This window comes from Cetorhinus maximus, chromosome 19 (assembly GCF_964194155.1).
Source record: "Cetorhinus maximus chromosome 19, sCetMax3.hap1.1, whole genome shotgun sequence".
In the NCBI taxonomy this organism is placed as follows: Eukaryota; Metazoa; Chordata; class Chondrichthyes; order Lamniformes; family Cetorhinidae; genus Cetorhinus; species Cetorhinus maximus.
Window position 1 is genome coordinate 50,131,931 of NC_135897.1, and position 27,038 is coordinate 50,158,968.

A 27,038-nucleotide genomic window follows, 5' to 3' on the forward strand; every position below is an offset into this window, starting at 1 on the left:
GCTGATGCTGCCAAGCCTGATGATCAGTGCAGTTTGAAACTCTGTACCGTATTATACTGTCAGTTTACAGTGTTTATATCTGTATATAGTTTTATTATTGTACAAATAAAATTTCTAAAAACAATATTTTGAAGCTTCTCTCTTTGATTGATACAGTTACACAACAATAAAGAATTCTTGTTAGATATTAACCATCATCCTTCATGGCAAACTTTTACATTACTGGGTACCTTATTAAAATGGGATACCTACTTGTGCTATCCAAGGGACATAATGACAAAAGGACATGATGCCAGATTGAGGTTTCATTTGGCCTTAATTCCTCATTACAGTCGAGATGAATTCTGTTGTTGCTACTCAACAATACCTCTATTTATGGAACATTTAGCATATAAAAACATTCCAAGGTGCTTCATTGAGTTCTAAAGAAAAAACAGGCTGGAATTTTACATTCCCCTGCTGGCAGGTTTGTAGGCGGGGGGATGGTGAGTGCAAAATTTGTTGCATGGCCTTCCCGATGGGTTCCCACCCACCCTGACCTCTCCATAATTTTATGCTGGGACGGGCAAGGCCCACCTGCCCTTGCCCCAGTTGAAGCTCTTAAGTAGCCAATTATTGACCACTTAAGGGCCATTTCCCGGCCAGCCTCAATATTCGGGCCTGCGGGTGGAATTCCAGGGTACCGGGGAAGCCCGAAAATAAAACGGGTTCAGGCCTTGGGCAGGCAGGGGTGGGGGGACCACTTCCATCAGCAGTCTCCTTTTAACCTTGGGCACCCCTCTCTTAAGGCCTAGTAATCAGAGGACCTCCCTCCACACCCACCCCACTGGCCTCACCACTGACATCCCAATTCCCCTCTGTCTATCTCTCCAGGCCTCCCCTACCCTCCTTACCCTGAGACCCCAAAGACTTACCTGTTCCTGGAATCCTGGGACTTAGGCTCTGGGGACTGCTTGCAGTCCCAGTCCTGGCCACTGCAACTTCTGGCGCTGCACAAACTAGAGAGCTGTCAGCCAATCAGATTGACCAGCAGCTCTCTAAGGCGGGACTTCCTCCTGATTAAGAGGCAGAAGTCCCATCTCCAGCCAAGTAACGCTCGTTGGTGTGTCAAATCACTGTGGGGCAGTCAGTGTTGGCGGGGATGTGTTCCCCTCCGACTCTTCAAATGGCGGGAAGGGAAACCCCGCCATCCTAAAAACTTTGCAATTGATGCTGAGCCAACAAAGAAAAGATTAGGAAAGGTGGCCAAAATCTGGTCAAATAGGTGCATTTACGAAGGATCCAAAGGGAAGAGAGAGAAGTAGAAAAACAGAGTGGCTGCGGCATGTAACCCCAGATCATGGAGACTGAGCGGTTGAAAACATAGCTGCCAGTCAGAAGAATAGAAAGTTCAGAGGAAGGACTATAGAATTGGAGCAGACTACAGTGATGGGGCATTGTGCAGGCATGGAGAGGTTTAAATGTAACTCAAGGATGATGAGATCTTGAGCTAATGTAATTTAATAAAGACATGGGCGATTGGTGTGTGTCATGTACAAGATGCACTGCAGCAAATTGGCTTCTTCCACAGCACCTTCCAAACCCACAGATTCTACCACCTAGAAGGACTAGGGCAGCAGATGCATGGGAATACTGTTCCCCTCCAAGCCACATATTACTCTGACCTGGAACTATATCCCCATTCTTCATCAGTTTGGATCTTCCAGTCTCCAGATCATTGGAGACCGGGCGTACGACTCAAGGTGCGTGTCGGGACCTGCTAAAGTCCTGATGTACTAACTCCATGGCAGTTGCCCAGGAAGTTTGAACTTCCAAAGGGCATTTCCTCTGCTCCCTGGGACTCTCTAAAAAAGTCTCCCACACTGAGTTGGAGTCAGAGACTTCAGACAGTTCCAACTTATTTAGCTGAATAGTTACCCAGGAAACATGAGACTGAAAACTCCTAGTCTAACTCCTATAACTATACAACTGACCCCCAAATCACTTACACTGACCCTCCCCACAACTCCTCCCTCAACTTCCTGACAAACCCCCCTGAACCCCGAGTCCCTTGGCCTATCCACTCAGCTGCCCCTGCCCACCTACCCAGCTGCCACCTTACCCACCTAATGCCCTAGTCAGCTACTACACTACTAGCCATCACCCTACCCATCTACCACCCTACACAGCTGCCACCCTAACCAGATTCCACCTTACCCACCTGCCACCCTACCCTCTTACATCACCCACCTACTCACTTACACTTTCACACTCACCATTCAGTCACATATCACTAATACACTCATTCAATAACACACTGAGAAGTTTGGGGATCTTTAAACACCAGAATACAGCAGCTAGTGTAGTAAAAAGGGTGCATGGCTTCTGCGCAGATTCTCTTAGCTGATCTCTCCATGGATTTCTGTGTTGTGGGAGTTCTACAGGATCCTCCTTCGGAAGTTTGGACAGAAAAATCGTATGCAGATAAGTGAGTAGTTTTCCATCCGGTCAGCATCAGATACAAGGGTTCAGACACTGACCAGAAAATTTGGGCCAATATTTCTGTGTCAAAATGCTGGAACTCCCTTATGGAGTGCAGTGGTTCAAGAAGGTGGCTCACCACCACCTTCTGAAGGGCAGTTAGGGATGAGCAACAAATGTTGACCTTGCCAGTGATGCTCACATCCCTTGAAAGAATTTTAAAAATCCTCCAACTCTGTTTGTACAACTTGCTTATCTGGTCATTTATCTCATTGCTGTTTTTTGGACCATGTTTTGCATAACTTGGCTGTTGTGTATGCCTATATTCCACACCACCAGCCGCTATATTCAATGGATCATCCTAAATCATTTCCACCGCCTCCAGCATGATGTCATCACCAAACACATCTTCCCCTTCCCTCCCCTCTCAGCACTCTGAATCAATGGTTCCCTCTGCGGCACCTTGGTCCACTCCTCAATCACCCCCAACACCAACTCCCCTTCCTACAGTACCTTTCCATGCAAACTCAAGACTTGCAACACCTGGGCTCTGTCCTCCTCCCTTCTCACCATCCAAGGTCCCAAATACTCCTTCCAAGTGAAACTGTAATTTATTTGCACTTCTTTCAAATTAATATACTGTATTTGCTGCTGACAATGTGGTCTTCTCCATACTGGGGACACCAAACACAGCCTGAGTGACCGTTTTGCAGAATGCCTCCATTCAGTCCACAACATGACCACGAGCTTCCATTCACCTGGCATTTTAATTCTGCACCTTGTTCCCACTGACATTCCTGTCCTCAGCCTCCTGCAGTGTTCCAACAAAGCTCAGTGCAAGCTTGAGGAACAGCACCCCATCTTTCAATTGGGCACAGTACATCTTCTGGACGCAGCATTGTGTTCAATAATTTCAGACCACAACCTCTTACCTCCTTTTGTTTTGCTGGCATGGTAATTTTTTTCTCTCGTTTCTCTCTTAGTTCCTTCATGTTTGGACAGCAGCTTTGATGCCAATCACACCTCCTCTATGCACATCTTTTGTTTCCTCGCTTGTCCCATTAGCACACCCCTTGGCCTTGCACTGTGAAACCTTTTGTCATTTAATCTCTCTTACTTTCACCCTATCACAGGCTGTCCCTTTTGCTCTTTTCCCACTCTCCTTCCTTTCTCTTGCTCAAAATCCAACACATTTCTAACTTTTCCCAGTTCTGATGAGAGGCTACAGACTTGAAACATTGACTGGGGTTTTACAGCACAGAAAAGGATGGCAATGGAGACAGGAGGGCTGTGACATAGCATGGGATGATGTCAGGTCAGGGTCCCCAACTTCATCACACCGGGACACAATTTTACAAGGGGTGTATGGCATGCCATGTGGGGACACTGCTGGTGATTTCGGAACAAGCAATTGAGAGGTAATTCAGGTATTTAAAAAGCCAATGGAGCCAATTTTACAGGCTCCCCCAATTTTTTCGGTAAGCACATGGGGGCCAAGAGGATCAGGAGCTTTTAAAGGGCAGCTGAAGGGCTGCAGCTGTTGATATCGCTACACTCAGCAACTATGGAGTTAGGCTTTTCACTTTCGTAAAAGAGAATTGGACAGCCAGTGATTTTTAAAGCACTGATAAATCCTGTGATCACTACCCACCTCAAACAGAAATCCACCTACAAAAGAAACACTCAAGAACTAAAAGCTCCTAGATAAACACAATCAAATCAGGAAATATTTTAAAATTGTAGTAATGTTCTCCCCGACATAGTGAGTGCGTTACTATATTACCGGCAGGTCAAAATAGCTGAAGCTGCTGACGTGCGGAAGCTGACTGGGATCTGCCAACCTCCACTTGTAACCTGAGCATGTTCTGCAGTGTGCAGGAAGCCCCTGTAAACTGCGTACACATCGGTTTCCCAGGCTTCCTGGAACTTGTCAGGGAAGGAAAGTGGAGGGTAGGGATTGACAGGGCTGAGCAATTAACAAACAAGAAAATACTGCACCTGCTTTCTTTGCCTAGGTGAAAGGCTTTTGCTCACAGGATTTGTTCTGAGAGTGTGCTTTCACTGCTTGGAAGTGATTTTCAACACTTTGAAGGTTATTTCTACTGATTTAGAGATTGTTGACTTTGATCTGTGCTTCCTAGCTGCCAAACGTCAGGTCAGTATGGGAACCGCTTACATAGTAGGGAGAAGTCATAGAATGATTACAGAACAGAGGAGGCCATTCTGCCCATCATGTCCATGCCAGCTCTCTGTAAGAGCTACTCAGCTAGTCCCATTTCCCTGCCTTTTCCCCACAGCCCTGCAAATTTAATTATCCAATTCCCCTTTAAATGTCTCAGTTGAATCTGCCTGCACCACACTCTCAGGCAGTGCATTCCAGACCCTAACCACTTGCATGAAAAAGTGTTACCTGATCTAGTTGTTGCTTCTTTTGCCAAACACCTTAAATTGGTGTCCGGATGCAGAGAGGCTGCAGAGGGAGGTAGATAGAGATAGTGGATGCACTGTTTGTAATCTTTCAAAATTCCCAAGATTCTGGAAAGACCCCAATGGCCTCGTAAATGTACCTCTAACCAGGCTCTTAATGAGCCTAATTGGCTGCCCTCTTGTAGGGGTGGGCAGCCATGTTGGCCCCAAAACTGGCTGGGAAAGCAGCATGCTGAGTGGTTTCGGTATTTTCAGGCTCCATTCCCAACCTCAGCAGGGACAAATCTTGTTCAAAGAGTCTTCAAAGGGATATTCATAGGTTAAGTGAGTTGGCAAAACATTTGGCAGATGGTGTATAATATTGGAAAATGTGAGGTTTTAGAATGTGAGATAGAATAGAAAAGCAAAATATTATTTAGATGGAGAGAGACAACAGAATGCTGCAGCTCCTATTTTTTAGGTTTTTATGTTCTCACCCATACAAACTTGCTACAATGGGATGGCTGAGCCAGTGTTTTGAATGGAGATCACAAACTTCTTTTGTGTCTCCAGGTACCTTTGGCTGTATTTGCTCCATGCTTTAGTTGGTTTTGCTCAGCAAGTCTTCATTTTGGGTTTCTTCCTCTACAAATAATTTCCATAGAATCAGACAGCACAACAACAAATCTTTCGGCCCATTAGAATTATCCAATTCGACTCACTTATATGGTCTTTTCCCACAGCAACACAACATTTCCCCCAACTGGGAGTTAACCAGTAATTTATAAAGGTTTAGCACAGCTTCCTTGCTTTTGTACTCTGTGCCTCTATTGATAAAGCCAAGGATCCTCTATGCCTTTTTTCTTAAACAGCTTTATCAACTTGTCTTACCACCTTCAAAGATATGTGTATGTGAACCCCAAATGCCTCTGTTCCTGGACCTCCTTAAAATTGTACCATTTAGTTTATATTGCCTCTCCTTGTTCTTCCATTCGACATGTATTCACTTTTCTTCAATATTCTTGGTTATGTCTGGTTTTGACATTCCATCTTACAAAGAAGGATGTGTATTCCTTTGAGTGTTCCTAATTAATGCAACTGCAGATGTTAAACTTTGTGGCAGCTTTGCTTGTGAAGCAAAGCACAGAACTACTTGGACATGTCTAGCTGCAGGCCCAGAATAAAGACAAAATGCCTCAGAACCCATACAACTTGTATTTATTGATTCCCTCATGAACTCCTCTTACTCATTCAGTGCTTTCAGAATACACACGCTCACCTTTTTGTATAGTGTGATATCAAAACCAGCAGAAAACAAGAATAAATGCTATCTTGGACCTTAGGTAAGGAATAATAGGAGCAGCAGCAGCAGAATTCTCCTCAACTAACTGCCACTCCATGGACAGAGGAGTTGAACACAGAGCTCCAGCTCACAGGAAGTAATACCCCAAAACAGGGTATACAGACAGAGGGTCAGTTCCTGGACATGGCTGAGCAACAGTGCCTCAGGTGGCTCAGATTTTCCTGTCAGGTTGTCGCTAAAATTTGCAGCCTCCCAGTAAAGGACATCCTTCCATGTAGACCAGGTGGGCACACTTTGCCAATGGCGGTCTAGGCCATCACAGCACTTAATTTCTTCACATCCGGAGTCTTCCAGTGATATGCTGGTGACATTTGTTGAATTTTGCAATTTACAGTCCGTAAGTGCTTCTAACAGGTGCCAGTTTGCACTTTGCCACTGATGAACCCACTTCAGAATGGGTGGTCTCTCAGACTTGCTGCTCTGGCTGGATTCCCACAGCTCCAGGGAGTCATAGATTGCAGACATGTGGGAATCGAGGTGCTCCCAGATCACCTAGCTTTAATCAACTGAAAGGGATTCCACTCCCTCAATATTCAGCTGAACGGCAACCAATGAATGATCATCATGCATGTCTGTGCAAAGTTCCCAGTCAGCTGCCATGATGCCGTCATCCTACAGCAGTCCGTTTCCCAAATATATTCACATCTCAAAAGTCAGAGTCAGCAAATGGTACGGAAGCAAATACTCCTGCCCCCATCACTGGTAAAATACCAGCGGAGGCAGGAAGAGTCTCTCAATTGGCTACATAGTGGCTCAATTCAGCGTCAGGTGTGTGGGTCATCTGTCAAAACCATTTGGCGAAAGGGTCAAGCACACCATCCAATGCCTTCCCATTTTTCAAAGGTTCCCACCTGTGACCATGTCCTCATAAGTGCCGGAAAATCTGGCCAAGGGTTATACCCTCTGAAGACATGGCTGATGATACCAGGAAAGATACAACAGAAGTCACATGAGCATCATGGTTGTGATTAAGCAAGCAGTCAGGATGCTGAAGATACAGATCAGATGCGTGGACAGATCTGGGGGCCAGCCTTTCAGTATGCACCTGTCACAGTTTCCAGAATTATAATGGTCTGCCACATCTTGTGCAGCAGCAGTCCCGGAGGTCTAGGAGGAGGAAGGTGATGAGCTCTCTGCATCTTCAGAGGAAGATCAGGAGGAGGATGGGGAGGGTGAAGAGCTGATGCAGTGAGAGCACCAGCAACCATAGCTGTCAGGGATGCCTGGGAGGATCTGATTCAGGCATGTTTCAGTTAAACTGAGGCAATGCAGCCATCTGGCACACCAATTCTAAACCCACTGTGTATCCACCCCATCACAAAATTTTCCCAAAGTCAACAATTCAGCCCTCCCACCAACACCAATTGCTCATCTTTAATACTTGGGATACCATTCTTCACAAGGCAGAGGCCACTTGGCAGATGGCAGGTAAAAATGGGCAGTACTGAGAAATGGAGTACTGAAACCAAGGGTAGAATTTTGCCCTCGGCGGGCAGGCTTGGCAGAGGTGGTCAGTAAGCCGACTGTGATCAGGGCTGGACCGCGATTTCACGGTGACGGGCCAATTAAGGCCTGTCCAGCGTGAAACTGGCCAGGAAGGGCTGAGTGGGGGTGGGGGCCTGTTTAAAAAGGGCCCAGGCAGCCCCAGAAAAGCTGCCAGGGAAGGACGTCTGTCTACCACTGCAAGGATGGAGCACAGCACGTCAGCAAATGCCAGGCTGGAGGGCAGGTTGGGATTGGGTGGTGGTGGTGGGGCGGGGGGGGGGCGGTGCTGGGGACACTTGACACCCTGCTTTGGTGACGAGTACCTTACTGCCCTCCTGGAGGAGGTGGCTGCCAGAACGGACACCCTTGTCCACAGAGATGGGAGGAGGAGGGCACCGCACCTCGCCAAGAGGGCATGGGAGGTGGTGGCAGCCCGGGTGAGCAGCCATGACATGGTGCGGCGCACCTGGGTGCAGTGCCAGAGTCACTTCAATGACCTGCTACACTCAGGAAAGGTGAGTACCATGTTGGCATGGGTCAGTGTGTTCAATTGTTTTGGGCTGGCCATCCCCCCGTGGAGCTCAGGGGTGTTAGAGTCTGAGTGCCAACTGTCAATCACACCAGAGCTGGCCAAGGGGGTGAGCACTGGCTGCTTTGACTGAGTGCCTTGTGCCTTGAGGGCCATGACTCAGATCTGCCCTGCTATGTGCTCCTCAGCTGGGGTTGGCCAGGCTGCAGTGACGCTGCAGGAACCGAGTGGACTAATTAATGCTCCTCTGTCCTTTCAGGAGAAGGCATCCATAACAATATTGAGAGGTCGCGGACTGGTGGGAGACCCCCACGCCTCCTCATCCTCTTCCACTATGAGCAGGAGGCCTTGGAGCTCCAGGGGCACCATGCACCTCGGGCAAGCGGCTGCAGTGAGGCTGGGTTGTCAGACAAAAGTTGGAGTGCAGTGCACTGAGGAGAAAATTTTGGCTTGTGCAACCATTCAAGTGTAGTCTCTTCATTGATGGAAGCCTCGAACCTGGAGTCCCCATTGATCATTGAAAGATGAGGGCACCATAATGCAGATCTCCATTGTCTCACCTGGGTGCCTGGCATGCGCCGTGACAGTGTGACGACTTTAACTAATGACATGTCCTTCTTCTCCCTTTTAGGTCCACCAGCAGGCGTTCGCCCTCTGCACCCAAAAGGGCCACTCCTGACAACGGAGGACCACCATACTCCCCCAGCACCTACATCACACCCACTCTCTGAAGCAGGCACCAGTGCAGATACCAGCACCTTGGTGGGCATTAGTTTGGCGGATAGTACCTCGGTGCACATTGGTGAAGGCACTTCACACTTGCTTGAGGTGCAAGCAGAGGCACAGAGTGCCCAGGGCGCAGGCAGTTGGAGGACTGCTGGGGACCAGGACGATGCTCAGTTGAAGGTTGATGATGAGCTCTGCAGTCGTCCATTAGGTGCCAGATGCTGGACATCCAGCGGGGTGTGTGGGAGTATCTGGCAGAGATCCAAGAGGGTATGCGTGCCATGTTATATTGTGGAGGAGTCCCTGCGGAGCGTGAGCACTGCGTTGACCCTCATGGCTGAGCGCAATGCCTCCTCTGTGGAGAGATTGGCGACTCTCATGGAGAGGCTGCTCATGGAACAGAATCAGGGGTTTCTGGGGTTGCGTTCGGACCTGCAGGCCCTCACACAGGCACTGACCTCAGCTGGTCAGTGTCAGTGTGGGAGATGGATGGGACACCCAGTATCCCAGCTAGGTGCCTGGTAAGCAGGGAGGTCCAGAGCAACCTCACATTGACGCACGAGCTGCTTGTCGTCTCTGCGGGCTCCTCTCAAAATGCTCCTGATGACGGCAGCAGCTCCTCCGCCCCTCTGCCAGTGACCGTCACATCTGATGAGGCTGCGGCGACTGGGGAGATGCCAACCGTGCCACTGGCCGCTCACTTCCAGGTGGGGCCAGCACAGGCTCCACTGGCCAGAAGACGACTACCAAGGTCAGAAAGGCCAACAGGACAGCAGAGTCAGCGCAGGCTGTGTCCAATGCTGGTGCCAGTGAGGGGGGAAGCACCTAGACGTAGCACCCATGAACGTAAATTTAAAGCACCTTAAGCACAAGAGGGACTGGTAACCGGTGATCTTTGGTTTCCCCATTTTTTTCTGTTTTAATGGTGTGACTACTAACACCGGTTTCTTTCTGTTCAAGACTAATGTGAGTTCAAACATACAATTAAATTTGCTTTTGTGTTATTGGCCCGAGTATGCTTCATTTATTTTGTAGGTGCAGGGCAGACCACTATGAAATGGTGGACATGGGTGGCTCGAATCTTTATTGCACAGGCACTGAGTGTATCTTGGGGGCCAAGGAAAGGGTTATTTGTGTGATCTACAATGGATGTGGAAGCCCTGGTGTGTGGCGATAGCTCCTATTCGGCAGCCTAGCTGAAGGAACGTTGGATCAAGGCGTCCCTGGTGTCCCTGCCTCCCTAAAGGTTACCGAGGTCTGGCTCCACGCCCTCAGGGTTCTCCTCAACGTGTTCCTCTTCTGACTCACCACTGGATTCATCCTCTGTGGCCTGTGCAGGTGCGTCAACATCCTCTTCCTCCAGTGGGCACCCCCTTCCCAATGCCAGATTGTGCAGAGCGCAGCATACAACCACCATCAGTGACACCCACACTGGGGGGTATTGCAGTGCTCCCCCTGAACGGTCCAGGCATCGGAAGTGCATCTTGAGAAGACCAATGGTGCTCTCTACCACCGCCCTTGTGGAGGCATGGCTCCTGTTGTACTGCTGCTCTGCCTCTGTTCTTGGGTAGCGTAGAGGTGTCATGAGCCACATTTTCAAGGGACAGCCCTTGTCACCCAGAAGCCATCCATCCAGTTGGGCTGAGGTACTGAAGCGCCTCGACACCTGGGAGTGTCTGAAGATGTACACGTCATGGAAGCTGCTACCTTGCACAGACTTGCAGAATCAGTATCCTGTGGTCACACACTATCTGCACGTTCATGGAGTGGAATCCCTTCCTGTTGACGAAGGGACCCTGGCGCCTTGATGGCCACATGTGTGCAGTTGATGGCACCCAGCAATCGCTGCAAAGCCTGTGGCTCGCTCAGCCTGGCTGGCCTTGTCCATATGGTAATGAATAAAAGTCAATATCCACCTGAACAGAGCATCTGTCACCAGCTTGACGCAACTGTGGACAGGTGATTGGGAGACTCCACACAGATCCCTCACTGACCCCTGGAAAGAGCCAGGGGCATAGAAGTTGAGGGCCACTGTGACCTTCAGAGCCACTGGCATGGGGTGTCCACCCACACAGTTGAAGCTGATCTCAGGCCTGATCATCTGGCAAATGGAGGTCACGGTCTCCCTTGAGAGGTGGAGCCTCCTTCGGCATTGCACCTCGGACATATTGAGGTAGCTGCATCGCTGCCTGTAAACCCTGGCAGCAGGATAGTGATGTCTTCTGCGGCCCCTTCTGCGTTGGAATACCTGCTGGCCCTGTGCCCATTGTACCTGCGCTTCTCCTCCCACAGGTTCCTCCCCTGGAAGCTGCATTGGGACACCTGGTCTCCTCTCCCTTCTGCCCCTCTATTACTCCTCAGAGGAGGTGTCTCCAGCGGAGACCACAATCACCATTACCAGGGTATGGAAGGCTATCTGATACCTGGAAGGGTCCACACGGTCTGAATCCTCAGCAGGCCAGGAAGACACCAGTGCGTCCAGAAATGAAGCCTGGAAATGCTAAGAATGAAGCCCGATCAGAGAATAAGCTGCCAAGCACCAATAAGCCACCAGCAGCAAACTATCTCCAAAACGCCGCACTACTCACATTAACAATGCTGCTGACCCTTCTTATCCCGCCCGTGGATGAGGTTTTGTAAATTGTGGCCTGCCCGTTTTGCCCGTGCGATGAGCAAAAACTTGCAGAGGCAACATTAAATCGGCATCAGTTGGGTTGTTAAGGGCCTTAACTGGCCTGTTAACTAACGGCAGGCCCAGATTTGGCTCCCGCACGTGCCTGTCAAGCGAAATATCGCGCGAGTGCGTAATGACGTCGGGATGCTTGCCTGACATATTGCGCGTCATTTTACACTCAACTGGGTTGGGTGCATGAACGCTCATTCAGCAAAAAGTTATTGATGTATAGGTATGAATTAGCAATGTAACAACGTAACACCATATTAAACACCCAAGTAAATACCTTTGTGCAACTACAAATTCTTTATCTTCCTTTTTCTACTACTCCTACCTGGTGCTATCCAAGCGAGTTCAGCAGAGTTAGAGGCAGGCTGTACATAATTCCTTGCTCTCACCACTCAGCTGCTACTACCTGATGTGCTTTGGGTTGGGGAGGCCAGAAGGCCCTGCCAAAAATGACCCCTTTGTATCTGACCAAGGGCAGCCTCAGCCATTGGAATTGTGGCAGCATACGGGATCTGAGGTGGGAGAGATTGGCTCAGAAATGAAAATCGCTTTGAGCAGAGTCCTTGGTTTCATATACCTTTTCTCCATTTTCCTTCTCAGGCTCACTTGTACATTCTTGAAAGCCAGGAGCGGAAAGCATTTCAGTGAGGCACTGAATGACCGAGGTGAGATTTTCCTCAAACCTCAATTTTGAGTGTGCACACCATTGGTGAGGGCCAGCATGCACTTGGTTGACTGCCGCATCTGATGGTCCATGCATGTGGCCACTTCTTCCGTGGATGTAGACACCAGCATGAAGGTCTGGGACATCCTGGCATCCATATTAGAGACAGACTCCTCCAATCTTTTTCCAATTGTGCGCAGTACCTCTAGAAATGCTGACAAAACCTCACACATTTTCTGCTACTGCTCCAGAATAGTCCTCTTCACTGATGGCCCCCAAGGCTCAGCACCTGTGTCCAGCTGAGCATAACTTGGAGGGACATGCACCCTCCTTCAGGAACTCTCCACTGTGTACCAGTCACCATCAATTGCTCCTGCTCACTTGTGATGTGTGATTCACCCTATGACCCAACTGTCTGGCAGCTCCATGAGATCAGTGTATCCGAGATAGTGGAGGGCACAGCTGAGTCATATGATGGTATTTCCTCAGGGTGAGTGACATCCTCTGAGGAGCCTGTCCTCTCCTCCTGAGGAAGACTTGATGGACCTTTGGGAGAAGAAAGGCATAATTGTGCAGATCATCATAACATAAGTGAGTGTAGCATGCCATGTGACTGTGTGACGGTACATTCTGTCACCAAGTAGCTAGAAAACCACCAACTCTCCATCTGCAATGGTTAGGCTTATCTTCAGTGCTTCCTCCTTTGCTATGGTCATGGTGACAATGACTGCCTTTTCCTGATGTTCTGTGCTCTGTTTTCCTGCGAGGAGAGAAAGAAAAGACATGCAAGTGTGTGAGGTGGAATGTTTTAAGAAGATAGATGGACATTTGTGGAGGGTCACAGTGAGGTATGGTTGTGAGATTGCCATAAGGTGAGGGTGAGTCTCAGTGTTGGCTGGTCAGATGGGAATGTGAGATCAGATGGGGATGTCGAGGGAAAGGAATGGGTGTACCCTCAAGTTGTGTTGGTCTGAGGAGTGATGAGCAGGAGAAGGCTGGGGAGGGCAGAGTGATGGGTGTTGTACTTGAATATGCCATGCCAGTCACCTTTCCTGCCTTGATCAGGTCATTGAACTTCTTGTGGCACAGTGTCCAAGAGCAAGGCACCACAGTCCTCATGAGGCTGACCTCCTCAGCCTCCACCACCCACACCTGCTTGCTTTCTGAGATGCCTTCTTCTTCTGACTGTGAGGAATGGAATCTCTCTGCCAGCAGCCATTATCTCTAGAGGTGCACTAGAGAAGCCAAGTTGAGCTTCCATTTCTGCAGGCTTTGGCTCTATCTGCACATCTGTACAATCCTGCAAATCTGATCCTCTCCAGGTGCCTTTAAATAGTGGAGCTGAAAGAGACTGGTGCAGTTGTCATTGCACCAACCTCGTCTAATTGACTAGAAAGCCGGAAGTCAAATGCAAATGCAATGGCTGGGTTCAAAAGCCACTGGCAAATGTGCTGCTGAAACTCTTGGGTTCACAATGCATTACCAGCCACCCCCACTGTGAGTTGGACAGAAAGTTAAAATTCAGCCTGTAGAGCAAGTTCTGAGAAAAAGTTATAATCTGAATGGGGCAATTAAATTGACCAAAAGGGAAAAAAAATAAAGTAATTCTTTGGATTAAAAATTAAACCATATGGATTTGTTGTGATCTGTGTAGTTTTAATAACTTTATGATATATTTACATGTTATATTTTTCAAAGAAATCTTTTTTAGCCAGCATTGTACGGAAAAATCCAAATAAAGTTACAGACTGCACAGAGTAATCACATCACTGAACAATTATCCCAAAAGCAATATTACAAGTTATATTTCTCAACCACAACTATATTGGGTTCAGTACGCCAGGGAGAGGATTGCACTTGTGATTCAAATTTATCAAAACGTATTATATTTGAATATATTCTTTTAATGGAATTCTTCAAGATATCTTGCGCTGTTTCATCTGCTGAATTTTAAAATGTTTGTGCACTTTAATGCCCGTAATTTCTCCAATTTTTACTGTAGTTTGTTCAATCCCTTCTTTTCCCTCTTAAAATATGCAGAGATATTTGCACACATTAAGAAGCTATAAGAATGCATTTTATTATTGTTGTACTTTGGCTTACATAGATGACAACTTGTGTAATAAGATTGCTTTGTAGGAAAAAATAAGGGATAACTCCACACATCAACTTCAGGCAGAGAAATATCGCTTGCTGAAAGCAGGCTGCAGATTGCTCACATCTTGGGCGGAATCTCCTGCACCCGCAGGAGGCAAGGAAGGAGGTGGGAGGACCTGAAAATTACGTGGGTTAGCATTGGGACCGATACCCCACACTTTCCCACTTCCACTTTTAGCAAGTTCTGGGTGGGAAGGCCCTTGGTCGACTTTCTTGCCCTGTCTCCACTTGAGACCCTTAAGTGGCCAATTAACGGCCACTTCAGGGCCTCTTTCTGCCTCAGCTGCAATTTTCACAACTCCAGGTGGGCCTAGCACCGACATGCAACCTGCACCACAGGTTAAACTATGTGGGGTGGGTCCCTTGATCTACACTAATCTGTGCATGATTGAGGGCATGGACATGAGGCAAGGACAGCCACACCCTGCCCTTGCTCTGACCACCATGGCCCCTCTCCAAATGACCCCCCCCCCACCCGACCCCGCAAGATTCCCTCCCCACAGCACATACCTTTTTCCTGCGTTAGTCCATCCATGATCCTGGTGTTGTTCCGGCAGCAGCCATGGCCTCCTCTGTGGCGCTGGCGAGTGCAAGAGCTGCCAGACTCTGATTGGCCGGTAGCTTTAGGCGGGCGGGATGTCATATCCTGGGGTCCTCAGTCGGGAGGAAGGCCTGCTGCTGTCCTGTTCAGCGCTTGATCGGTAGAATATAGGGCAGGCCTTTCTCCTAAAAGTCAGGCGCAGATATCTCGCTGCTTTTTCAGGCAGTGCACTTGGTGAGAATGGAAGATTCCATTCCTTGCTTCAGGTATTCTAACCCATCTGACCTCATGCATATTCCTAACTAAAAGTATTGTGCATGCCACAATTTTGCACTCCCAGCATGGAGCCTCATCCACCAGGAGTGTACATTGTGAAATTATAGACATATTCCTTTATAATTTTCCATCAACAATGGGTAGAAGTATATGGGAAACATGAGTTTCCTAGAGTTTCGGGATTTACATGCCCAGTGGGCAGAACTATATATTAGGAGAGTGGATTTATGAAATCAGCACTATGAATGTAAAGAATTTTATTCTAAGCTCATAAGAAATAGCAGTAGGGGCAGAATTTTACACCTCGCAGGCGAGCGTGCACCTGACCCAAATGGACATGAAATAGTGTGTGACTTTGGGAGAGTGCCCTGATGTCATCCCACAAGTGAGCAATCTTCAGGTCAGCAGGCGCCCGCAGGTGTCAGAGCCGCGCCCACCAAAAATTAAAAGGCCACTTAAGGCCATTAAAAAGGCAATTGTTCGTGATTTTACATTGCTCATGTGACTTCACGCTCGTCGCACAGGCAAAACGGGCTGCTCACTTTTAATGAAACCTCATCCTAGGGTGGGATAAAAAGGGTCAGCAACATTGCTGTAATGAGGAGTTTAGGAGATAGTTTGCTGCTGGTTGCATTTTGAACTTGACAGCTTCATCTCTGTTCTGAACTTCAGCCTTAGCATTTCTAGGCTTCATTTGACAACTCGTTGGTGTCTCCAAGGCCCCTGGAGAATTTTGACCATGTGGACCCTTCCAGGTATCAGACAGCCTTCTGTTACCCTGGTAATGGGGATTGTGGTCTCTGCTGGTGGCACCTCCTCTGAGGAGGAAGAGAGGGGCAGAAGGGAGAGGAGGCCAGGTGTCCCAATGCAGCTTCCAGGGGAGCAACCTGTGGGAGGAGAGGCACAGACACAAGGGGCACAGGGCCAACAGGAAGGCCAAGGCGGAAGGGGCCACCACTATCCTGCTGCCAGAGTTTACAAGCAGCGATGCAGCTAACTCAATATGTCCAAAGTGCGATGCAGAAGGAGGCTCCGCCTCTCCAGTGACCTCCATTTGTCAGATGATTGGGCCTGAGATCAGCTCCGACTGTGTGGGTGGACACCCCATGCCAGTGGCTCTGAAGGTCACAGTGGCCCTCAACTTCTATGCCCCCGGCTCTTTCCAGGGCTCAGTGGGGGATCTTTGTGGAGTGTCCCAATCAGCTGTCCACTATTACATCAAGCTGGTGACTGCGGGTAAATACATTTATTCATTTCTGAATGGACGAGGCCAGCTAGGCTGAGTGAGCCAGAGGATTTGCAGTGATTGCTGGGTTCCCCCACATCCAGGGTACAATTGACTGCACACGTGTGGGCATCGAGGCACCAACGGGTCAGCCGGGTGCCTTTGTCAACAGGAAGAGCTTCCAGTCGGTGAACGTCCAGATAGTGTGTGACCACAGGACGCAGATTCTGCAAGTCTGTACAAGGTAGCCTGGCAGCTCCCATGATGCTTACATCCTCAGACACTCACAGGTGCCAAGGCTGTTCACATTCCAGCTCGACTGGATGGATGGCTGCTGGGTGACAAGGGCTATCCATTGAAAAGTTGGCTAATAACGCCTCTCTGCCACCCAAGAACAGAGGCAGAGCAGTGTTATAATAGGAGTCATGCCTCCACAAGAGCGGTGATAGAGAGGACCATAGGTCTTCTGAAGATGCCTTCCAATGCCTGGACCCTTCAGGGGGAGCACTACAATACCCTCCAGAGCAGGTGTCACTGAAAGTGGTTGCATGCTGCACTCTCCACAATCAGGCTCTGGCAAGGGGAGACCCAGTGGAGGAAGAGGATCTTGAGGCAGCTCCACAGGTCATAAAGGATGAATCCAGCGGTGAGTCAGAAGTGGAGCCCAGTGAGGAGAACGCTGAGGGTGTGGAGGCAGACCTCTGGTTCCTTCAGGGAGGCAGGGACACCAGGGATGCCTTGAATCAATGCTCCTTCAGCTAGGCTGCCGAAGATCTGCTTCCACTTCATGGCAGGGGTGCTGCCTCTATCCCAGATGTTTGAAATGACCCTTTCCTTTGAACCCAAAGTCCACTCGGTGCCTGTGCAATTAAGTTTAGAGCCATTCACTTCCAGCATTAAATACTGACGTATCCTGAACCTACAAAACAAGTGAAGCATACTCAGGCCATTAAGACAAAATTTTAATTTATATCATGTTGATACTCACAACAAATGAACATAACATCGGGGGCAGTATTTTGCCCTTGGCGGGCGGGCTTGGCAGGGGTGGTTAGGAAGCTGACTGCCGCTCGCGATCGGGACCAGACCGTGATTTCGTGTTGGCGGGCCAATTAAGGCCTGCCCAGCGTGAAACGCGAGCAGCAGCGCTCAGCGCCTCCTGTGCGGGGTGGAGGGGGGAGGAGGGCAAGTGGACCGAGCACAAACTTCGCACATGCGTGTAAGTGAGTGCTTCATAATCTCCCTGAGGCACAGAGTTACCTCAGGGAGATGAAGTGTTGTTAAAAAATGAAAATAAAGAAAATAAAAATGTAATAAAACACTGTCACATGAGCAGGGACATGTTATTAATTCAATTTAAAAACGTTTATTTTTATTTGCTTTTGGAAACCTCATCCCGCCCAGAGGTTTCCAGAAAAATGCAAAGGCCGCTTGGCCTTTTCGCCTGCCTGCCAACCGTAAGGTTGGACAGGCAATGGAAAATTTAAGTCAATTGATTATTTAATGGCCTTAACAGTCCTTTTAATTGTCGGAAGGTGCGCTGCATACACCAGTGTGCGCCCGCCGACTGAACTATTATGCGACTGCACGTTGACATTGGCACGCTCGGCTGAGTGCGCGTCATTTTATGCTTGAGCGAGCTGGGCGCGCGCCCACCTGCCAAGCGAAAATTTCTGCCCATGGTGTTGATGGCCACACCAGTAAATATATTAACAAAGCATGACAGAACAGAAGATCACCCGTGAACAGTCCCTCATGTCTCATGGTGCCTTAAACTTACGTTTGTGAGTGCTGCATCTTGTTGCCCCCCCACCCCTCCCCCCGACTCCTTGCTGGCAGCAGCATTAGAGGCAGGCTGCTGATTGTGCTGCCCTGTTGGCCTGGATGACCTTGGCGGTTGTCCTTCGGCCAGTGGAGCCTGTCCTAGCCCCGCCTTGGAGGGAGAGTCCAGTGCCATGGCTTCTTAGTCATTGCTGCCTCATCAGATGTCACGGTCACTGGCAGAGGGGCGGAGGAGCTGCTGCTGTCATCCAGAACGCCCAGAGAGGAGCTCGCAAAGATGACAAGCAGCTCGTATACCTATGTGAGGTCACTCTGGACCTCCCTGCTTGCCATTGATGGACAGGCACCTAGCTGAGATACTGGGTGCCTCATCCATCTCCCACACTGTCACTGACTATCTGAGCTTAGCGCCTGCGTGAGGGATTGCAGGTCCGAGCACAACCACAGGAACCCCTGATTCTGTTCCTGGAGTTGCCTCTCCATGAGAGTTGCTACTCCTTCGATGGAGGAGGCAATGTGCTCGGTGATGAGGGTCAACGCAGTGTTCCTGTTCCGCAGGGACTCCTCCACAACAGGGACCATGGCAGGTAGACCCTCATGGATCTCCACCAGATCCTCCCGCACATCCCGCTGGGCAGTCAGCATCTGCCGCCTAACGGACTACTCCAGGGGCTCATCATCTGCCTTCAATTCAGCGTGGTCTTGGTCTCCAGCGGTCCTCCAACTGTCGGTGCCCTGGGCATTCTCTGCCTCCGCCTGCTCCTCAAGCGAGTGTGGAGTGACCTCACTGCTGTGCACTTACATTGTAGCCCACGATCTAATATCCACCGATGGGCTGGTATCTACGCTGGTGCATGCTTCAGAGAGTGGGTGTGAAGCAGCTGCATCTAAAGTCCCATGGTCTTCTGGCATGGTGGCTCTTCGGGTCCTGCAATTGAGTACCAGCTGGCGAATCTAAGGGAGAACAACAACATATCATCAGTTTATGTCATCACACTGTCACTGTGCATGCCAGGCACCCTGGTAATGGAGATCTGCATCATGGTGCCATTGTCTTTCAATGATCAATAGGGACTCCAGGTTTAAGGTTTCCATTAATGATGAAACTACAAAAGAATGTTTGCACAATCCAACACTGCACTCTTACCTTCGTCAGAGACCTGCCTCTCCATGACCAGCTGATCGAGGTGGGTGGCAGCACTCCAGCTCCAATGCATCCATTTCGTACCTCATCAAAATTAAGAGGTTTGGGGGGCTCCGTCTATCCTTGACCTCTCTATGTTGTTATGGCTCCTCTTCTCCTGAAAGGACAGAGGAGCATTGATTAGTCCACACTCTACCTGCAGCGCCATTGCAGCCTGCTCTACCCCACCTGAGGAGCACCTTGCAGGGCACATCCAAGTCGTGGCCTTCGACCCACAAGGCACTCAGCCCAAGCAGCCAGGGCTCAGCTCCAGTGTCAGTGACAATTGGCACTCAGACTCTAACACCCCTGAGCTCCACGGGTGGACGGCCAGCCTTCAACACTTCTCCACACTGATCCATGCCAACTCGGTACTCATCCTTCCTGATTGCAGCAGGTCATTGAACCTTTTGCGGCACTGCATCTATGTGCACCACACAACGTCGTGGCCGCTGACCTCGGCTGCCACCTCCTCCCAGGCTTTTTTGGTCAGGTTCAGCAGCCTCCTCCTGCCATCCCTGGGTACAACAGTGTCCCACCTGACACTGATCTCCTCCAAGGTGAAGATGAGTTTCACGCTGGGGGGACCTTAATTGGCCATCCATCGTGAAATCGCGTTTGCAATGCAACTGCACCTGAGAGCGGATTCCACATCCGCTTCCGCCAACTTGGAGCACACGTCAAGCGTGAAATTCAGGCCCAGAAGTAGGCCATTCAGCTCATCCACCCTGCTCTGCCATTCAATAAGATCTGATTGAGGCCTTAACTCCACTTTCCTGCCTGCCCCCCATAACTCTTGACTCCCTTATAGATCAAAAATATGTCTAACTCAACCTTGAACATGTTTAATGACCCAGCCTCCCTGTGGAAGAAAATTACAAAGATTAGCAAGAAGAGAGAAGAAATCCCCCCTCACCTCCATCTTAAATGGGAGACCACTTATTTTTAAACTGTGCCCCCTAATTATAGATGCCTCCATGAGGGGAAGCATCCTCTCAACATCTACCCTGTTAAGCTCTCTCAGAATCTTATATGTTTCAATATGATCATTAAATCTGAATTCACTGAAACATTGAAGAAATCCTATATTTAGAAAATTCTTCATAGTTATGGTTACCATGACATAAGTCAGGTAAAAAAGTTGAAAGGGCACAGCACACAGGGCACTCTGGTTTCTCAAGAGGTGAGTCATGGACTGACAGCAGAATGCAAATGATGCTGAATCTTGGAACTACTTATCAGCCAGTCGTCTGCTTCATTTTGTTCATCTTCAGCAGCTCTAAGTTTGGTCGTAAGAGGAGAAAATGTATAAAACAGCAAAAAACAAAAGCGAGATTTCAGGTGTGGTATAGAAAAAGGGAAGCATCTGAATTAGAAAAGACAAAAGACTTGTGAAAATATTTGAGTGCTACAGCCTGAAATGCAAATGGGCGTCATAAGCTTATAGCAAATTAATTTATTTTCTTATGAGAATATTTACATTACCAACGTATAACACGAATTTCTGTATGTGTGCGTTCCTAACAAAATTAAGAGAATATAGGATTTTAGTACATGAACAGTTATAGCATTTTAAAGTGTCAATTGAGGATATTTCAAAGAGAAAAATAAAGTATGGAATTAATAAATGTTTTATTTCCTACCTTGGTCTGTCCTTGCTCTCTGGTCTCTTGGCTGTTTCTTAAAATGCTCTCTCTTTTATTTCTCTGCCTATATTCTGGTTCTTTGATCTCTTTCTCAGCTGTGTACCATCCTATCTTGATTCTCCCATCCTTTTTACAAGTGGTTTTATTCCATCCCGTCTCTCTGATTTATGTCCTGACTGTATCTTGCTCCGTCCTGACTGCTGTCTCTTCCAGTTTTCTGATTTCTAATTCAGGCTTGCCTGAGTTCTGATCTTTCTGCTGGTAGCAAGCTGTCAATCAGCAGTAATAATGAAAGGCTGAACATCAGCTGTCCAGAAGATTAGAGAAGGAATGAAAGAAGTTGACATGTAAAAGAGTGGAAGAGACGAAGGAAGATGACTTTTTTTATGAAGGTAAGCCAAGCAAAATCCATCAAATAACATCAGAATCATTCAATCACCGCCAACAGTATGAACTTGTGAATTTGGCTAATAACATTTCCAACATTTCATTAGCTTGGGTTTTCCTGTCCTAGTGAAATTCAAACCAGAATGGCTAGAAACTAGGACAAAGCTGCCCAGAAGTGCAGATCATACAAAATTGTCCATTACTAGTTCTTTAACATAATTATTCATAGCTCCATGTGCAGCTTTGGTCTTGTACTGGAAGATACAGTGGGAAAATAGAAAAATTGCAAATTAGGTAGAGGTATTTGGACACCTAAAGGTAAATGGCAGCACCAGGGTAAAAATTCTCAGTGTTAGTAAAGACACAAAATGTACTTCAACACATTTGCCAGACTTTACCAATGTGAAGAGCAGAAGGGGAAAAATAACAGACAGAAATTAAGATAATTGAAGCTAATGCTAGAAATTAAGATAATTGAAGCACAAGGCAGAACGTTGATGGACAAACTGAGCATCCAGCCTCTCTTGATGGCAAGGTGGAAGTGGTTTGTATGCTACTCCACAGCATTATCCTCATAGGTCAGTACTTCAGCATAGCTCAAAGAGATAGAGACTGATTTGAGGCTGCTGTTGGAAGTTACTGGGTGTGCCAGCCTTATGGTATATGTCAGCAGCAGGTGCCCTTAAATCAGATGGCATTGCTCTCTATCTGGCTCTCTGCTTACCCAAAGTCTGTAAAGCCATTTCCACCTAGTGCAGCCTCCCTTGAGAAATATATCCTCCTTATGCACTGCACCTCAAAATTGTTCTGGACTTCATGCCCTGTTGTATGGTAAGGGTAAGGATTCCTGTAAGTATTAGTCTCCTATCTCGTCTCCCTGCAGCTGCTACTCCTCCTCCTCCTTATCTTTTAGCTAGAGTGGAACTGGTCAAAGGACTGTCATGAAGAAAAAAAGTTAGTTGCCAGATGTACCTTAAGCATTCAGAATTTTATACAGCTAAGACGAATTTAAAACCATCTAAGTAACAAGAAGAAACTAATACAAGCAAAGTACCACTCAAAACTTTGTAACATTTTATCTGAGAGCTGGTGAGGATCTCTTTAAACACCATTGGAAATTGGCACTTCCCAGTCCCACCACTTATGACTTGTTGACATTTGTGGTGGTAATAAAGATCTTCAGCTGTTTCCAGGAGAAGATCTGGTCACCTAGACCGAGGTCCACTCAAAATCAGAACAAATTGACCTCCAGCAGTTGATGCCTCAGTTTCTTAAATGATTTCGGTCCTGCTACCATCCTGTTTTTAGCATAGTTAGGCTGGCAGTGAGACAAAAATCACACCCATTGTTTAAGTTTGATCAACATTTAACTTCTGTTTTTAATACATTCAATGCTATGTAAAGTCCTTCTTACTAGTTTTGTTTTACATTAACCATATAATTAAGCACATTTCATTTTCATTTGCTCGCAAAATGGAAACCAGCTGTTCAGTCAATTTAATTTGTGCTGCCAGGTGCTTAAGATTGGAGGATTTAATACTTTTTCTAAAAAATCCCCAAGATACTCTGCTTTGGGGAATTTGTGCCTACAGCTTCAATATTTGCAGTTAATTTTTGTAGTTATTTTAGACTCCGATATTCTAGTCCACATATTACTGACTGTTCTATTTATTATCTTGTCATGTGCATACTTGTAGATGGTACGGGAAGGTCATGGGACAAGAGACTTTCAGCAATATTATATAGTAAAATAATTGTTTTAAAAGATGCCCACTACAGCTCCTGAGTTAACTATGTCCTGCAAAGTCATCAACAGCTCCATTCAAATTCATCAATATCTCCCAAAATTTGCTAATATTTAATTATTGTTTCAAAAAATGTACATTCTATATTTAAGGTTGTTTCTTTTTTGCCATATTTTTCATTTTCACTCCCAAGTTTCTGTTTAACCTTTTAATTCTTGCACTTCACATCTTAATAAGCCTTATATTTTCTCACATAATTTCCATAGTCACTGTGGCAGACGTTTATGACCACACTAAGAATAGAGATGTGATTAGGCCATTTTTAGATCCACACAAGTCTCTCTTTTCCTTTCCACTGTGTTGTGAAGTGCTCCAAACTATCACAAATAGGATTCACTGATTCAACTGGTGTCACTATCATGTGATAGGCCTACCATTTATAGGAGGATCTTGGCATTGACCAGATTGTCATTTAGTCTCCATCACTTTAAATCTTTCTAGACCTAACAAAAGCCTTGCACCCACCCCGCTGTCTCCCAAAATTTTTCATTCTTCCGATTCCAGTCTCTTATGCACCTCTCCTCCCTCCATCCCGACATTAACATTGTGCTTGCAGCCTCCTATGTCCCAATCAATGGAGTTCCCTTCATAAGCATCTCTGCAATATACCTGTCTTGCCTTCTTCAAGACACTCCACAACTACAGCTTTTGGACAAGGCCTTTGGTCACTCCAACTAACTCAGCAGCAATTTTCCTCACAGCTTTGTGAATAGCCTTGAGACAATTTTAATGTTAAAGGCACTATATAAATGCAAGTTGTTGTTCCATGATCAGCTCACTAATCTTCTATTCATGTAATGTCAAAAGAGTAGCTTGCATTCCTTTCTAAAGACAAGGTGTGCTGACACAATTTTATTGCAACTATGACTTATTCAAAAGAGTATTGGTCCCAAAATTTTGTGGGTGTAGTCCTGCTGCAACTTCATCCGACCACCTTCTGATCAGGAATAGTGGCCACTGCTGAGGCAGGCAGGGGCCCTGCAGCCTACAGCTGGTAAGATAAAAAAAATTAAAAATTTCAGAGATCAAGTGCTGAAGAGGAAACTCCTCAGGGGATAACGTTGGGGCCACAGGTGCTGCCTTCCCTGCCTGCCGTCCTTTTTTGATAAAACTATCCGCCCCACAACCACCATGTTGATGCTGGAGGCTGCCTCCATTTAGCTGACGGCCTCCCCACATGGTGGGGTGGTGGGGGTTGGGGGGGGGGGTGTTGCGTTGATCCATCTTCGGCAAAATGCTGATGGCTTGATAAAGTGGTCCGTAATAGGGCCTTTACATACTTAAGTTGACCGCTCACCTCTTCCTGGTCCCACCATCAGTAAAATTCTCTATGGGTGGGACATAGTCAGAAACCAGATCTGCCACAGTTCCCCATCACTTTACCCTCCGCTCCCTCCATTCCCGCCTTCTCAGGGCTGGTAAAATTCTGCCCCTTATCTCTGAAGTATCAGTCCAGGCTTCTGGATTAGTAGTTCAGTAGCAATACTGCTATTCTACTGTTCCTCAACTTGTTCAAATGGCATGGACTAGTAGGACCAAGTGGGCTGTTTTCATATTGCAAATAAGTGTGTCTATCCTTTTCCTATTTTGACTCTTTTTAAATAAAATACGTAAGCTGAATTTTGCAAGAATACAAATCCTAAGTGAGGAAGTGGATAGGAGGGGAAGATATGAGTGGAGCAGTATCAGAAGGAAACAGACTGAGGGTTGGGCAGCTCTTACATCAAACCACTTACCCTCGGGGGAGTGATTATGGGTGAGGACAAGTGGATTGTGTGTTAACAATGAGGAGTTCTAAAGAGAAGAGGAAGGGGACACAGTGAGAGTCAGGAATGAAAAGAAGGTGAAAGGACAGTGGAAAGATAAAGAGATAAGATATGTGCTGGGAGTGAAGGAGTGGGAAAGCACAAGTATTGAGGGAGGGGATAGAAAAAGGCTACCAACAACAACAGGTTGAGCTAGGAAGAGCAAAATAGAAGAGAAAGATAACAACAAAAGCTGAAGAACATAGTAATAGGAATAGGTTATTTGGCCCCTCAAGCATATTCCACCATTCAACATGGTCATGGCCCATTTAACTGATTTTGATCAATACTCTTTGATGTCCTTACCAACAAAAAACATCAATTTTAGTTTTAAATATTAAATATTTAAATTAACTCAGCAATCCAGCTTTATCGGGGAGCAATTTCTAGATTTCCACATAATTTCCATAGTCACTGTAGCAGATGTTTATGACCACACTAAGAATAGAGATGTGATTAGGCCATTTTTAGATCCACACAAGTCTCTCTTTTCCGTTCCACTGTTTTGTGAAGTGCTCCAAACTATCACAAATAGGATTCACTGATCACTGCCCTTCATGTGAAAAAGTGCTTCCAATTTTTGTCCTAAATGGCCTAGCTCTATATTTAAGATAATGCCCCCTTGTCCTGAATTCTCCCACCAGAGAGAATAGTTCTGCATTTACCCTATTGACACCCTTTATCATTTTTTGGACCTCTATGATCAACCTTTAACTTTCTAAACTCAAAGGACCACAACATAAGTTCATGCAATCCGTTCTCACATTTAACTCTTTTTTGTTAGCCGAGGCATAGAATACAAGAGCAAGGAGGTTATGCTGGAACTGTATGAAACGCTGGTTAGGCCACAGCTAAAGTATTGCATGCAGTTCTGGAATCCGTAGTATAGGAAGGATGTGATTGCACTAGAGAGAGTGCAGAGGAGATTTACCAGGATGTTGCCTGGGCTGAAGAGTTTAAGTTATGAGGAGAGGTTGGATAGACTGAGGTTATTTTCCCTGGAGCAGAGGAGATTGAGGGGGGACATGATTGAGGTGTATAAAATTATGAGGGGCATAGATAGGGTAAGACAGGAAGGAAATTTTCCCCTTGGTGGAGGGACCAATAACCAGGGGGTGTAGATTTAAGGTAAGGGGCAGGAGGTTTAGAGGGGATGTGAGGAAGAATTTTTTCACCCAGAGTGTGGTGGGAACCTGGAACTCACTGCCTGAAAGTATTTGGATGTACACTTGCGATGCCATGGCATACAAGGCTATGGGCCTAGCGCTGGAAGATGGGATTAGAATAGTTAGCCACTTGTTTGACCGGCGCAGACTCGATGGCCGAAGGGCCTTTTCTGCACTGTAGACCTCTATGTCTCTATGACTCTAAACCCTGGTATAAGTCTAGTGATTCAGCACTGTACCCTTTCTAAGTGATGACTGTCTATTTCTCAGAAATCAAAGTATGAATCATCATGGAGCATTCTTATAATAGTTAGCTTGCGAGCAACATTTGAAGAGATTTATGAACCCTCGGCTAGGAAATATTACTCATACTTTGAAAAAATAGATAGGAAATAAAATGAAGGATTTGCACATTTTGCACATTGTACTTGAAAACCATTTTCTTCAATTGGAAGTATTTAAAAATATATTTTAAGTGCCTTATTAAGCTTCATTGGTATTTGATCAAATGTTAATTATCAATCATATTTTTCTGCCTGCAAAAAACAATAATGTGATATATGCTGCACCACAAAATAAGAAATTGTATCATCTGAAGATTAGAAGATTATCATTTTAAAACAGATAAAACTTTGAGGTCTATGCTTGTCTTCATTGTTCTTCATTATCCTGAGAGACAGTCATTTTATTCAAGCATTAATCCATACCTATCCTACTGGAAGCCATCTAAATGTGGCACCGATCTGCAT